The sequence below is a fragment of the Heptranchias perlo genome, chromosome 6 (assembly GCF_035084215.1).
Source record: "Heptranchias perlo isolate sHepPer1 chromosome 6, sHepPer1.hap1, whole genome shotgun sequence".
NCBI lineage: Eukaryota > Metazoa > Chordata > Chondrichthyes > Hexanchiformes > Hexanchidae > Heptranchias > Heptranchias perlo.
Window position 1 is genome coordinate 8,119,860 of NC_090330.1, and position 13,941 is coordinate 8,133,800.

The window sequence follows — 13,941 nt, forward strand, 5'->3', positions numbered from 1 at the left end:
ATTGAAGTCAATGGAAATAAAAATCAGGAGAGATGTAAAACAGGCTGCCGACTCACTATCACCCGTTTTACACTATCGCACAAAGTCCTAAATCTACCCTATTGTGTCTTTAACGAGAAACTACCAGCAGAAAATAAAGGAAAATGATTCCTATAAAATTCATTTTTACTTTCACTTACATTACCGAACTTACAAATGGATGGGAAACACTGCAATTACCGGCTGAAAAAGGTCATTTTCATTAACTTTTCATTGTATCGCTGGCCTATGAAGGTAGTAATAACTTAAACCAAACATGTCTTTCTCTATAGCATCTGTTAGCGTCCTAAGACAAACTCATACCCAATGAAAGAGAATAAATTCCATGAGACTGCACAGGAGCAAAAAAATATTTATTTACCATGTCGCGAACTTTCAAGCTTGAAGACGGAAAATTCACCAAAATGTTAAATTTCACCCCAGAGCCAGTGATGGAAAAATGCTGGAATATCGGGCTTCCACCAGCTCACCCATTGCTTTCTCTTAGGGTGACTGATTGTATGCGCATTGGTGCTGATGTACGCAGTGAGACAAAGGAGGGGTTTACCCTGGTCAGCCCTTGAAGGCACCCTCCCCAGAGAGGAGTCACCTGAAATATCTGGTCGGAGATAGCTGGCATGGTGATTGCTCCCAGAGCATTTGCAAATGCGGAAGAAGATGGCAGAACTTATGAAACGTGCCAAGGTAAAGCCACCCATCTGATTTCTATCGCAAGCGTACATGCCGCAAACTGTGTCCTCAGAACCTGTTGTTCTTGCGCTGCCAAAACAGTAGTGTAACCATGACATCTATAACTTGCGTTTGTATAGCGCCTTTAACGTAGTAAAACATCCCAAGGTGCTTCATAGGAGCGATATCAAACAAAAATTAACCCCGAGCCAAAGAAGGAAATATTAGGATAGGTGACCAAAAGCTTTGTCAAAGAGGTAGGTTTGCCCAAGGGTCTTAAAGGAGGAGAGAGGGGAGGAGAGGTTTAGGGAGGGAATGTTGAGGCCAAAGAATGCACGAGAGGCCAGAATTGGAGGAATGCAGAGTTCTCGAAGAGATGTCGGGGGTTACAGAGATAGGGAGGGGTGAGGCTATCAGTGCTTAACACACATGGCCTTGGAGCAGGACGGCATGCAGGCAGGATGCAAGTTACATGTGGAATTGTGTACTCATTGGCTTTTCTCCGCCGCCGCTGATTAAAGGGCCACACATCTTTTTCTGAGGGCAGGAGCCATGTGGAAGAATGACTGAACGGAGCAGCCTCAGGGAGTCGGGAAGGGGTGAGCAGCAGGAAGGGGAAATGAAGCTAAGGCAAGCTTAGCATGGCCGTTAGCATGCTCCCAGCTTGCCCTTAGCGAGCAGGGGTCAGGGTTTCCTAGGCAGGAGAGAAACCTTGTGATGCGCTTCTTAAAGCGGTACCTGTCTTCCTTTTTGGTGGAGAACTTTGAAACCAGTCATTTTCTGCTGTGTACCTGTTTCAGTTGCACTAGGCTTGTGCCAGTGGGGCGATGCATTAGAATTCCCAAGGCAGCATGGACACATAGCCAACATGCCCCCAAATGAGTGCACCAATGAGGCTTGTGCCATGGAACAGCATAGCCCCATCGGAAAACCCCAGGCCAGTGCAAATCAGACCCAAGGCCGCAGATCCTGATTTTCCACCCCCTCGATTTCAGGCGCTGACTCACCGATTTCTGTTTCTCTTCTCAATTTTTTTTGTGAATCTTTGCCTCACCAGGACTTCTTGTAGTTATAGGGGGTGATTTTAACCCCCAAGAACGGGTGGGTTGGGGGCAGGTGGGAGTTGAAAATAGTTGTTTTTCGGGTTGCAACTGCAGCCCGGCTTCACTTCTGGGTTTAAGGTGGGAGCGCAGAAGTCCAGGCTTCCCACTGGGAATGCAAAGTTCGAAAATTTTGGGATTGTGACCCCAAAAAACAATTATTTTCAACTCCCACCCGCCCCCAACCCACCCGTTCTTGGGGGATAAAATCACCCCCATAATGTGAATCTTTAGAAATGAACAGAACATTCGCAGTTTTAACAAATGGAAATGGACTATGATTGGTCAACAGCTCAGTTGTATCACGCGACTACCAAGCTGGTAGAGGGCGAACTAGATGGACCTCAGTCTTTTTTCATCTATGTTCCTAAAAAGTCTAATTTAACTTTCTTTTTTGTGCAGAAGTGCTTTTGGAAATCCTGAGATGACTCAACGTCCAGTTTTCAATCCCTATGGGAAAGTGCCTGCTCTCCGCTCTCACCCAACAGTGCACAATGTCAGGAATCCAGCTTTCCCCATGCTACTCTGCTGCCAGATCAAAGGCATTTTCATCTAGTGCAAAAAAGGGATAACACAACATACACTGCAACCAGGTTTGATGTTCAAAGAAGCACTTAACTAAAGCACAATGCCTCCGCTGTATCCTCTCTTGCTGGGAAGACATTAGTTATCGTCATTGTCGATGGAATGACCATTGGACCATAGAAATCAGCAGCATTTAGTCAATTCTTTTGATTTTCTTTCTCCACTTCAAATTCATGAGGGAATTTAATTTCATATTTGAAATATTTGGGTGGTAAACACTGTGAGAAAACAAGTCCACAAAATGTTCACTGCTAAACCTGTAAATAAGCTACAAACACACTGCAAGATATATTCTTCCACCTCACCAAATCCTCATGGTGTTGAAATGAAGGCTAATCGCACTGCCTCTTGCTCGAACTCATTCTTTCCTAAAATCTCAAATCTGTGGATCTACCTCCCTACCTCCCTCATTCATTCCTTCCCCTTACAATCTTTAGGGTTGTAAAGCTTGGCGGCCGATAAGCCCTACTTGTCTTCTGTTTTACTCTTATGCAACTTGGTGGTGTCCTGCTCGATGAGCTAAGTGTTATGATTTTGCTCTCTCAGCAGAGCTTTGCACAACAGCAGCGCATTTCGAATGCGTCAAAACCGCGGGCCCCAAATTGGGCGCGTTGACCTCTGCGGCCAGTTTGTAGTCCACAGGTTGGATCTCCATGCCCAAATTCCCAATGTGTGCTCCCACTGAATGAAGTTCTGCGCGGGTTAGCCCAAAGTCATAACATTTACCCTTATGAGCTATGGCCCAAAAGTCTCCCACCCTGACAGTGTAAGAATTGCATGTGGCATTGAGCAATCAAAAGAATGGGTGAAGAGACCTGAAAGTACCTTTCAGTAAATGGAGCAAGAAAAAACGGTCTCATGTGGCATCATGTGATGTTACATCGTATAAAAACAAGAACAAAAAGTTTAATCTTTGCCTACAAGTTAGTTGAAAAAATGTAATTCATAGGATCTGAAGTGCTTTAGGATGTCCTGAGAATGTGAAAGGCAACCATTTGTGTTCAAATTCCTCCATTGCCTCGCTCCTCCATTGCCTCGCCCCTCCTTATCTCTGTAGCCTCCTCCAGACCTGCAACCCTCCGAGATCTCTGCGTTCCTCCAATTCTGGCCCGATTTCCATCGCCCCACCATTGGCAGCTGTGACTTCAGCTGCCGAGGCCCTAAGTTCTGGAATTCCCTCCCTAAACCTCTCCACCTCTCTACCTCTCACTCCTTCTTTAAGATCCTCCTTTAAATCTACCTCTTTAACTGTCCTAATACCTCCTTATGTGGCTCGGTGTCAAATTTTTGTCTGATTACGCTCCTGTGAAGTGTCTTGGGACATTTTACTTTGTTAAAGTTGTTACATAAATGCAAGTTGTTGTTTATGGAATCCAGCCGTTCTTTCCTTCTTATTGCGACATCAAAGCACTGTGACCAAATTTAATTGGAACACCAAATTAGGGGGTGCAGTTAATACAAAGGAAGGATGCGTCAAAATGCAAGAAGAAATTAATAAACTAGCGGAATGGGCTTGTAGTTGCCAAATGAATTTCAATATAGATAAGTGTGAGGTGGTGCATATTGGTAGGAGGAATAAGGAGGCTAGGCCACATACTGCTTGGATAATACGAGTCTAAACGGGATAGAGGAGAAAAGGGATCTAGGGGTTCAGATACACAAATCACTAAATTGGCGATGCAGGTTAATAAGGCCATAAAAAAGGCAAATCAAACACTGGGGTTCATTTCTAGAGGGATAGAATTGAAAAGCAGAGAAGTTATGTTAAACTTGAATAGAACCTTGGTTAGACCACACTTGGAGTATTGTGCACAGTTCTAGTCTCCATATTGTAGAAAGGATATAGAGGGAGAGGGTGCAAAAAAGATTCACAAGGATGATACCAGAACTGAGAGGATATCTTTATCAGGAAAAGCTGAACAGGCTGGGGCTCATTTCTCTAGAAAAGAGAAGGCTGAGGGGTGACCTGATAGAGGTCTTTAAGATAATGATAGGGTTTGAGAGGGTGGACATAGAGAAAATGTTTCCACTTATGGGGGAGTCCAAAACTAGAGGTTATAAATATAAAAAAGTCGCTAATAAATCCAATAGGGAATTCAGGAGAAATTTCTTTACCCAAAGAATGGTAAGAATGTGGAACATGCTGATAGGGTAAGATGAAGTCAGGAGGGAGGAGGCTCATGTGGAGCATAAGCGCCGACATAGACCTGTTGGGCCGAATGGCCTGCTTCTGTGCTGTAGTTTCGATGTAACTCGATAACTCTCATATTCTTAAACCAATCAACACAGTTTCTAAATGCTGATTTCTTTCCATTTTGCTGCTGTCTAGTTTCCCCAGCTCTGTTTGTTTCAAGTTACTTTGGGCTGATGTACATGGAGTTGGATTGGGGTTATTTCCTGTGCGTTCAGGGTAGCTTTGATAAACTGGGTGATGAATACAATTGTCTTTGGATGCAAAAATAAGCTGGAATATGTACAAGGTGACAGATATTTTATTGAAACATTTCTTTTTTTTTGTTTTCAGTGGTTCTGACAGAAACTAAACCTGGTATGGAAAACCCACTGTGTGATGGAAATGAATGACATTAAACCACAAAGGAAATTATCACCAGTGTGGATTACATGCATAACATGTAGACTCTGCATGTTTACCTCTCATATATTACAAAGGTATGTGGCTGAGTTTAAAGCATACCACAAGCCTAGAAATTGGATTCTTGGTGCTGCACATCCATCCATTTGCCCTCCTGTTGACACCTTCCCAAATCCTGGAGATTGGGTCATTGGAATATTAAATATTGGAATAAACCATTAAGAGCCCTAATGTGATGCCCACACAAAGCCATCCAGTTGAGTTTCTGGTCAATGATGATCAGAGTCCCCCATCTGTCAAAATTTGCCTTCAGAGCCAGAAAGAGATGGTTACATTGTATTCTGCCCCTCGCCTCCCCAAAATCCCTGAATTTCTAGGTTCTAATGTTTAGTTTCTGATACCGGTGAGAATAAATTGAGCATCGTATATAAAACTAATCCTGGATACTGAAAGATTAATTATGACCTTTTACAGAGAATAAAGACGTTAGATCTTAATTGAACCTAATTGCTGCAAAAATCAAGCCGACTTTGACAGATACATGTTCTAATAGGTGGAAAGGTGAGTGGAGGGATTGTGAGGGCGGGGATCATGGGATCACAAGAAATAGGGAATGCAACTAAGGACCTCCTTGACCACAAGCAAAGGAAAACCTTCACAGAGGAAAAATAGGCCATTTCAGAAACTCTGTGCAGAAGGTAGAATCACCACAGCAGATCCAACGGAGATAGAGGAACTGGAAGAAAGGGACGGAGGCTTTGCAGGTAGAGGGTGAGAAGAATCTTAATCCAAATAATTGCGGTTGTCTGTAGGCTTGTTGGAAATATCCGTGGCAACTCATTGCCAGAGGTATAGAGTGAGAGATGTCCCAAAAAAGAAAAGGATGAGTCAGAACGGATCCTGTGATGGTGACGGATGGGTGGAAATCTTGAGCTTTTCTAGGTCACAGCAGGGACTGGAAGCAGCAGCAACACATGCATCCATGTTATAAAGGAAGAGATCAGGAAGTAATCCTGACTAGGGCTCTTATGAGGAGGCAAGCATAGCTGGGACCCACCCAGTGTGACACCATGATCCGGAGAAATCATGTAGTGTGAAAAGAGAAATTGTACTTATCTCAGATCTTGGCTTCTAAACGAAATCCCAATGGAATCCAAATTCTGACGACTCCAAATTGTGTTATGTTTTGAATCTTGACGTCAAATGACGAATATTTGTCAGAATCTAATACCCCTGTGGATTGTCATTATTACTACCATTTAATGTGTGGAGGTGGCAAGTCCGAGGATGAGGTTAAAAAGCACTGGCAGATTCATTTCTAATCATTGCTAATATAACAACTTTGGCTGGCATTAGTAGCTCAAATCAGATTACTGTGGTATATTTGATATTTAATGCATTAAATAAGCAAGGAATGCAATATTGTTTCCTGTAGCAACAGACCCAGATGCTCTTTTCCTCGATAATGTGATGTTCTATCTCTGCCACTTCTTTGTAAAAAAAATGGCTTAACAAGCCAGTCATTCTAATTATGTGGGTACTGTGTAATTACACTAGATGGCATGACAGGGTAAGGACAGCTGTCAACAACAACAACAACAACAACAACAACAACAACAACAACGGCACTTACATAGCTCTGGAATTCCCACCCCAAACCTCTTCGCCTCTCCACCTCCCTCTCCTCCTTTAAGAGGCTGATTAAAACCTACCTCACCTGTCTTTGGCCCGCTGTCAATTTTTGCCTGATTACTCTACTGTGAAGCGCCTTGGGGCGTTTTAATACGTTGAAGGAGCTATATAAATGCAGGTTGTTGTTGAGAGCCTCAAAAAGCATTCGCAGACTCCTAATGCACACATAAGAGCCCTTAATCCCCTACAGACCAGCTGTTATCCATTGTAACATTGCATTCCAACTTGATTGCCAGTGAAAAACTGTAAATAGCATGCAAATTTTGTCCAAAGAGAAATACTGGAAATGCAAATTTCCCGCAGGGTGCAACTGGTGCACAGAGACCAGCTAACTGGATCCATGACGTTAAATATTCAATGGTGTAATCGGATAGCTCCAGAAAAACTTGTAAGACTCAATAAGCTGTTACCATGTATCCGTATATCTACTGTTTCTCTTGCGGAAACATTAATGGTACTTCTTTGCGTAGGGGAGCAAAAAGAAACATTTTTGTTCAGTTTGATCTGATTCAAGCATAATATATAAAAGCAAGGAATATTCCAATATAGTCAGAGAGATTTCAGAAATACAAATAGAGCCACGCAGAGCTCAGGTGATGTGTGGAGCAGGATTCACTGCAGCCAGTGACATTTCTTAAATTGCTCTTTCTTTGCCGGTCATAATCCACAACTCTGAGATTTATTTTTTTGATTTAAGGGTTTGTATCCATTTTAAGCTCTCAGTGTTGGCTCAGTCGGTAGCACTCTCACCTCTGAGTCACAAGGTCTTGGCTTCAAGTCCCACTCCGGAGACTTGAGCATGAAATCTGGGCTGACACTTCCAGTGCAGTGCGGTACTGAGGGAGTGCTGCACTGTCGGAGGTGCCGTCTTTCAGATGAGATGTTAAACCGAGGCCCTGTCTGCCCTCTCAGATGGACGTAAAAGATCCCATGGCACTATTCAAAGAACAGCAGGGGCGTTCTCCTCAGTGTCCTGGCCAACAGTACGGGGCATAGTGGTTATGTTATTAGTACTAGTAATCCAGAGGCCTGGACTAATAATCCAGAGTCATGAGTTCAAATCCCGCCATGGCAGCTGGGGAATTTAAATTCAATTAATTAAATAAAATCTGGAATTAAAATACTAGTATCAGTAATGGTGGCCATGAAGCTACCGGATTGTCGTAAAAACCCATCTGGTTCACTAATGCCCTTTAGGGAAGGAAACCTGCCGTCCTTACCCGGTCTGGCCTCTATGTGACTCCAGACCCACAGCAATGTAGTTGATTCTTAATTGCCCTCTGAAATGGCCGAGCAAGAGACACAGTTGTAAAATCTCGCAACATCACTAAAAAATAGATGATCTGGATAAAAGGGAAAAACGGGGGGGCAATCAAAATTGCTGTTTTTGGGAGCGAGCAGACATCCCGGCTAGAACCCGGGAGCGGGCAGACATCCCGGCTGGAACCCGGGAGCGGGCAGACATCCCGGCTGGAACCCGGGAGCGGGCAGACATCCCGGCTGGAACCCGGGAGCGGGCAGACATCCCGGCTGGAACCCACACATTTTTGAATGAGACTCAGGCAAATCTGTGTGCGTGCGTACAGCAATCACCAGGAAGTCCCGCCCCCACTTAAATCCAGCGGGCTGATAATTAAAGGAGAAAATGTACCTCATTGAGGTACTTAAGGTAGTTTATTTTTTGTGTATTGGATAGTTAAAAAGATTTTAACATTACCTGGGCAGCTTTCCCACGGTTTCCCATTCACACCTGGTGAAACCAGACGGGAAGGGCCGGATCAGTGAAAAATAAACTAAATAAATTAAATAAAACTACATTTCCCATTGCAAACAAATTAAATAAACATACCTTAAAAACAATGTTGCCTCCCCCCCGCCATCAACTCCGATTCCAATGTGCAATGTCTGCCCTCCGATCCCGATGTCCGATGTCTGCCCTCCGATCCCGATGTCCGATGTCTGCCCTCCGACCCTGATGTCCGATGTCTGCCCTCCGATCCCGATGTCCGATGTCTGCCCTCCGACCCCGATGTCCGATGTCTGCCCTCCGACCCCGATGTCCGATGTCTGCCCTCCGACCCCGATGTCCGATGTCTGCCCTCCGACCCCGATGTCCGATGTCTGCCCTCCGATCCCGATGCCCGATGTCTTCACTCTAATCTTTGTTCCTCCCCCCCACCACCTCCATCTCTATCCTAACTGTCGATGAGTCTCTCTCTCTCTCTCTCTCTCTCTTTCTTCCCCCCCCCCGGATGTGCAGCTCCTGTTAGCAGCCAGCCTGTCAATCAGACTGGTTGCCAGGTGCAAAACCCGGAAGAGGTTTTGATTGGCATCATTAGGGTTTGGTGCCCGCAAATCATCCCCTCCTCACCCGGACACTTCCCGCCGGTATATTAAAATTGTGTCCATTATCTCATTGCTGTTTGTGGGAGCTTGCTGTGCGCAAATTGGATGCTGCATTTCCTACATTACAACAGTGGCTTCACTTCAAAAGTACTTTGTTGGCTGTAAGGTGCTGAGGTCGTGGAAGGCACTATATAAATGCAAATCTTTCTTTCATTGTTATAGCCTCAAATCAACAGACAGATCTACGTTATACTGTGTCGGTGTGGTGAAAGACGAAAAACAATGTGGGGAAAAGATTTCTTTTTCAGACATGTTTTCTGTTTTATTATAAATAAGTTTCATCCTGACACATCCTTGATGAGGCCCAGAGTCCATTTATTTGAAGTTTTTCCCTTTCCTCGTTGGGGCCTGGTGCGCAGGAGTGCGATGTCCCTCCCGATCCCCCTCTCCACAACTTACCATTCTTTCGGTCCCAGGCGTCGGCCTCCTGCCTCCTGGTGCCCGACACTGAACCTGCCCCCCTGCCCCCTGCCCCCTGCCCCCCACCCCCCAAGCAGGCCAGCTGCCGCTTCCTCGCTGCTTTCTGGCGGGAAAGTGACCGGAGCCTCTGCAGGAGAGGCCCGGGAGTTAAAATCTCGCGCTGCCCAGGTCAGGAAGGTTTGCTGCCCACCTCGGTCCCCTGTCCATCCGATTCACGGCCCGAGTTAAAATCGGGGCTCATGAGTCTGCAGCCATTGGCACTAGCGGAATATAATAGAGTTTGGGCATGATTTGAATCCATGTCCAGCATTGAGAGGGCACTGTTCTTCCACTTGTGGGAGAGGCCAAAGCTAAGTCATTAATAAATCCCATAGGGAATTCAGGAGAAACTTCTTTAACCCAGAGAGTGGTTAGAACGTGGAACTCGCTGCCACATGGAGTAGTTGAGGCGAATAGAACAGATGCATTTAAGGGGAAGCTAGATAAGCACATGAGGGAGAAAGAAATAGAAGGATCGGCTGATAGGATGAAAGGAAGTAGGGTGGGAGGAGGCTCGTGTGGAGCATAAACACCGGCATGGACCTGTTGGGCCGAATGGCCTGTTTCTGTGCTGTACAATCTACGTGTAATTCTATGTAACAAATCACCTGGCCCTGGTGCCCCATGCTTCATTTTAAAATTTAATTAAGATTTATAGCTCACTTAATCACCACCCTTTAATTTTTGATCATTACTGGTAGATGTGTTTATTTGCTTTGTGATGAGTCAACCGATCCTCATCACTTAGCAAAAAAGATTTTTACTAAAAGGCCAGCAATCGGTGTCTGAGATAATTAAAGTCATCAACACGACAAATCATTACATTTTTTGTACTTTAAATGTAACATTAATCTATGGAGCAGCCTTCCTGGAGTTTTTATAATGGTTTAAATTGCTTGAATGGGTAGAAATGATTCAATTATTTTTTAAAAATGATTAACCCATTCAGCTGAAGTTCCTATGTTCGCTCTTTTACTGAATTGATAGATCTGCTTGAGATAAACTGTAAAAAAAATATTCAACACAGCAACACAGCACGTTCCCCTTCAAGTCACACACCATCCCGACATGGAAATATATCGCCGTTCCTTCATCGTCGCTGGGTCAAAATCCTGGAACTCCCTTCCTAACAGCACTGTGGGAGAATCTTCACTACATGGACTGCAGCGGTTCAAGAAGGCGGCTCACCACCACCTTCTCAAGGGCAATTAGGGATGGGCAATAAATGCCGGCCTTGCCAGCGACGCCCACATCCCATGAACGAATAATAAAAAAATGTTATCTCAACTCTTTAAGCAATTCATTAAAAAAGACTGAAGAGTAATCTGTATTCTTAAGTGTTTATGAATCTTTCTATTTATAACAGTTCTTGTTTGAAAAGTATTTGCTTCTAGGTAGCTTCGAAAGGGGATAACATGCCTCTCAGACCAACAGTTTTTTTTATGAGTGGCAATTTTGGTTTGAAAGACTGTAAAAGTCATGTTCCTCATTGGCCTCTTCTACTCTCCATGGCAACTGAAGACAGTTTGGAAATTCTGTCCTAAGCTTGCAAGGGTCACAGGCGCCATCTTGAATCATGAGCGAATGCAAACTCACTGGGGAGGGGTGGGGAGCTGGGGGGGTGGGGGGTGGAGTTTGAACGTTCCTCGCGGGGTGGGAACGCAGCGGGCGAGCAGTTCAAATGGAGCGTCTCTATTTCCCGCTCCCTTCCCGCCCACCTCTGATGTTAACGCCGCTGGTTTTGGTGGCGGATGAGGCGCCTGCCAGCTTCAGGCGGGAGCCTCATGCATAGTCGTTAATTGTAACTGAGGGCTGAGCATGGAAGTTGTCATGGCTTTCCCGCCAGGCTGAAGTAGGTCAGCAGCTGGCCGAAAAGAACAAAGTGGCCTTCCAGGTAAGTGACAAACTTACCCTTGTGGGGCCTGAAGTAGCAGAAGAGCTCCACCAGGCCCCACAAGGAAATTCAAGGCTTCTCCTGCCCCAGGGTTCTCCGCACCCCCCCCCCCCCTCCCACTCCCCGAGACCAGTCGAAATTCCCTAAGTGTCACTTACCCAGACATCAGCTGTCGGCCAACGGCTGCCCAATCTTTGCCTGCCAGCAGATGCTCTATGCCCTTCTGTGCCTCCTGGGCCCACCAAAAGGAAAACTGAGAGCCTCTCTGGTCATTTTTGGAGTGGTCCCTTTAAGGACCGCCGGATGGGCCACTCAACACCTGGTGTCACGGAGGAGGAGGAAGAGCAGCAGCAGAGGATAAGACCATAAGAGATAGAAGCAGGAGTAGGCCATTCGGCCCCTCGAGCCTGCTCTGCCATTTAATGAGATCATGGCTGATCTGATTTTTACCTATAAGACCGTAAGAATGGGGCAAAGGCGAGTCAGGTAGCATTTATGGAGGATGCAGTCCACCAGATATTACCACCACCCCCGCCCCCCCCCCCTCCCCCACCCTATAGAACATACGGGCTGCACAGGTAATATCAGCACTTTAATGAGGAGATGTTTATAAGAAGAGTGCGCTTCACCAAAGAGGCAACAGGGCAGCCCTGTCATCTACTGAATGGAGCATCTGCAACATTCATCTGCTAGCACTGCCCTCTCTGTACCTCTGAAGATGACCACTCTACTCAACTTTTATGGCATAGGCTCATATCAGGCAGCTAATAGAGATCTCAGGTGACTGTTATGCTTTACAGAAGAGCTGGGGAATTCATCACCTTTGGTATTGCCGCAAGGGAGCAACGTGATAGGGTCATCCAGTTTTACGAGGTTGCTGGCTGTCTCAGGTTCCAGGGTGCAATCGATGGCACTCAGGTTGCTATGTGAGCTCCCACAGGGCACATCTTCAACTGGAAGGTCCTCCATTCCTCCAACGTACAGAGTGTGCTTGTTGACGGGCTGAGGATCCTACAAGTCAACCCCAGGTATGCTGGTAGTTGACAGGATACATTGATCCTTTGAAATTCGGCCCTCCCTGACCTCTTCAGGGATGAAAATCAGGGCAACCGATGGCTTCTGGGTGAAAAAGCCCACCCCCCTGCTCCCCTGGATAAGCACCCCACTAGGAGTGGGGCAAACAGCAACTGAGAAATACCACAACGAGGTACGTGCCTTTACAAAATTGGTCATTGAGAGCACCATTGAGGTCTTAAGGGATACTTTCGCTGCCTGGATAGGTTGGGAGGGGCTCTTTGGTATGCTCCAAATCGTGTACCACATGTAGCTGGAAACTATTGTGCTCATCCCAACTTTGCCATGCAAAAAAAAGGGCTGGACTTTGACATCACAGACAAGGGGAGGCTTTCAGCTTTGTTTTGGAGGCAGCATCTACATGGAGGAGAGCATCAGGGTGACTTGCACTCCTCAGTAACTGCTGCAGGAGGCATTGGAGCACATCTCGTGGCTGAAGTCTTCTTGTCTGCGCAGCACAATTTACCTTTGACACCAGAGCCTCACCTTCCTTCTCCCCCAGTTACCAATGATGGGACGTTCCCTCAGTCCACCACCCGTCTGGGTAATATAACTCACTACCGCATGGAGTGGTTGAGGCGAATAACACAGATGTATTTAAGGGGAAACTAGATAAGTACATGAGGAAGAAAGGAATAGAAGGATATGGTGATAGGAATAGATGAAGGAGGGTGGGAAGAGGCCTGTGTGGAGCATAAACACCGGCATGGACCTGTTGGGCCAAATGGCCTGTTCCTGTGCTGTAAAATTCTATGTAATTCTATGTAATCCTACAACTTGACTTCAGCCACGGTGAAGATGTAGAGAGAAGGAACGAAGATGTAGGACAGTATATCTGGAGATTGAGAAGAATATGAGAGAAAGAAGCGATGACTAAAGTAATAACCAAAAAACAGAGAAAGACAAAGAAATCTGAAGGGTTACTAATAAAATGTGGGTCTTGAGACCTGTCACACATCTGGAGTTGTTGATACAACTCTATATGACAGTGTAATAGACATGGGCACATATTGCAGTTAATTTATGAGGCAGCACACAGTAGCTTTGTCTCACAGATATGATATGCAGGAGTGTTTGTAATGACAGTACTTCTAGCATGGTTGGCTGAATGAAATTCTGAAGTTAATCACCTTCCTTTTACTAAACACAATCACGTGGCAGCCACGTGACACTTAAAATAATATAAAATTATTAATATTTTAGGATTGAAACCACACTCGGTATACTTAACTTAATTGAAGTTTAAATTATATTTGAGGTACCATCATCATTTTCATAGCATGCTGAAATTGCTATGGTTGCAATGACAATAAAATGACGTTAATAAATATGAATTAAAATGAGTATTTACACTCCACAATTCGTTACAATAATGATCAGTCAAAGCTCTTTGTCTTCACAGAATATTTCCTTCCCTGCATAAATCATTT

The 13,941-nt window shown here is 45.2% G+C and overlaps 1 long non-coding RNA gene across 1 annotated transcript in view; it reads left to right on the forward strand.

Moving 5' to 3' along the window:
- Positions 1–10,820, forward strand: part of LOC137322443 (uncharacterized) — a 49,008-nt gene extending 38,188 nt beyond the window's left edge. Inside the window, exons 2-4 of the long non-coding RNA XR_010963123.1 lie at positions 2,211–2,401; positions 4,918–5,063; positions 10,531–10,820. This is a non-coding gene — a long non-coding RNA (uncharacterized lncRNA). The remainder of the gene's footprint in view (positions 1–2,210; positions 2,402–4,917; positions 5,064–10,530) is intronic.
- The last annotated feature ends 3,121 nt before the right edge of the window (positions 10,821–13,941 follow it).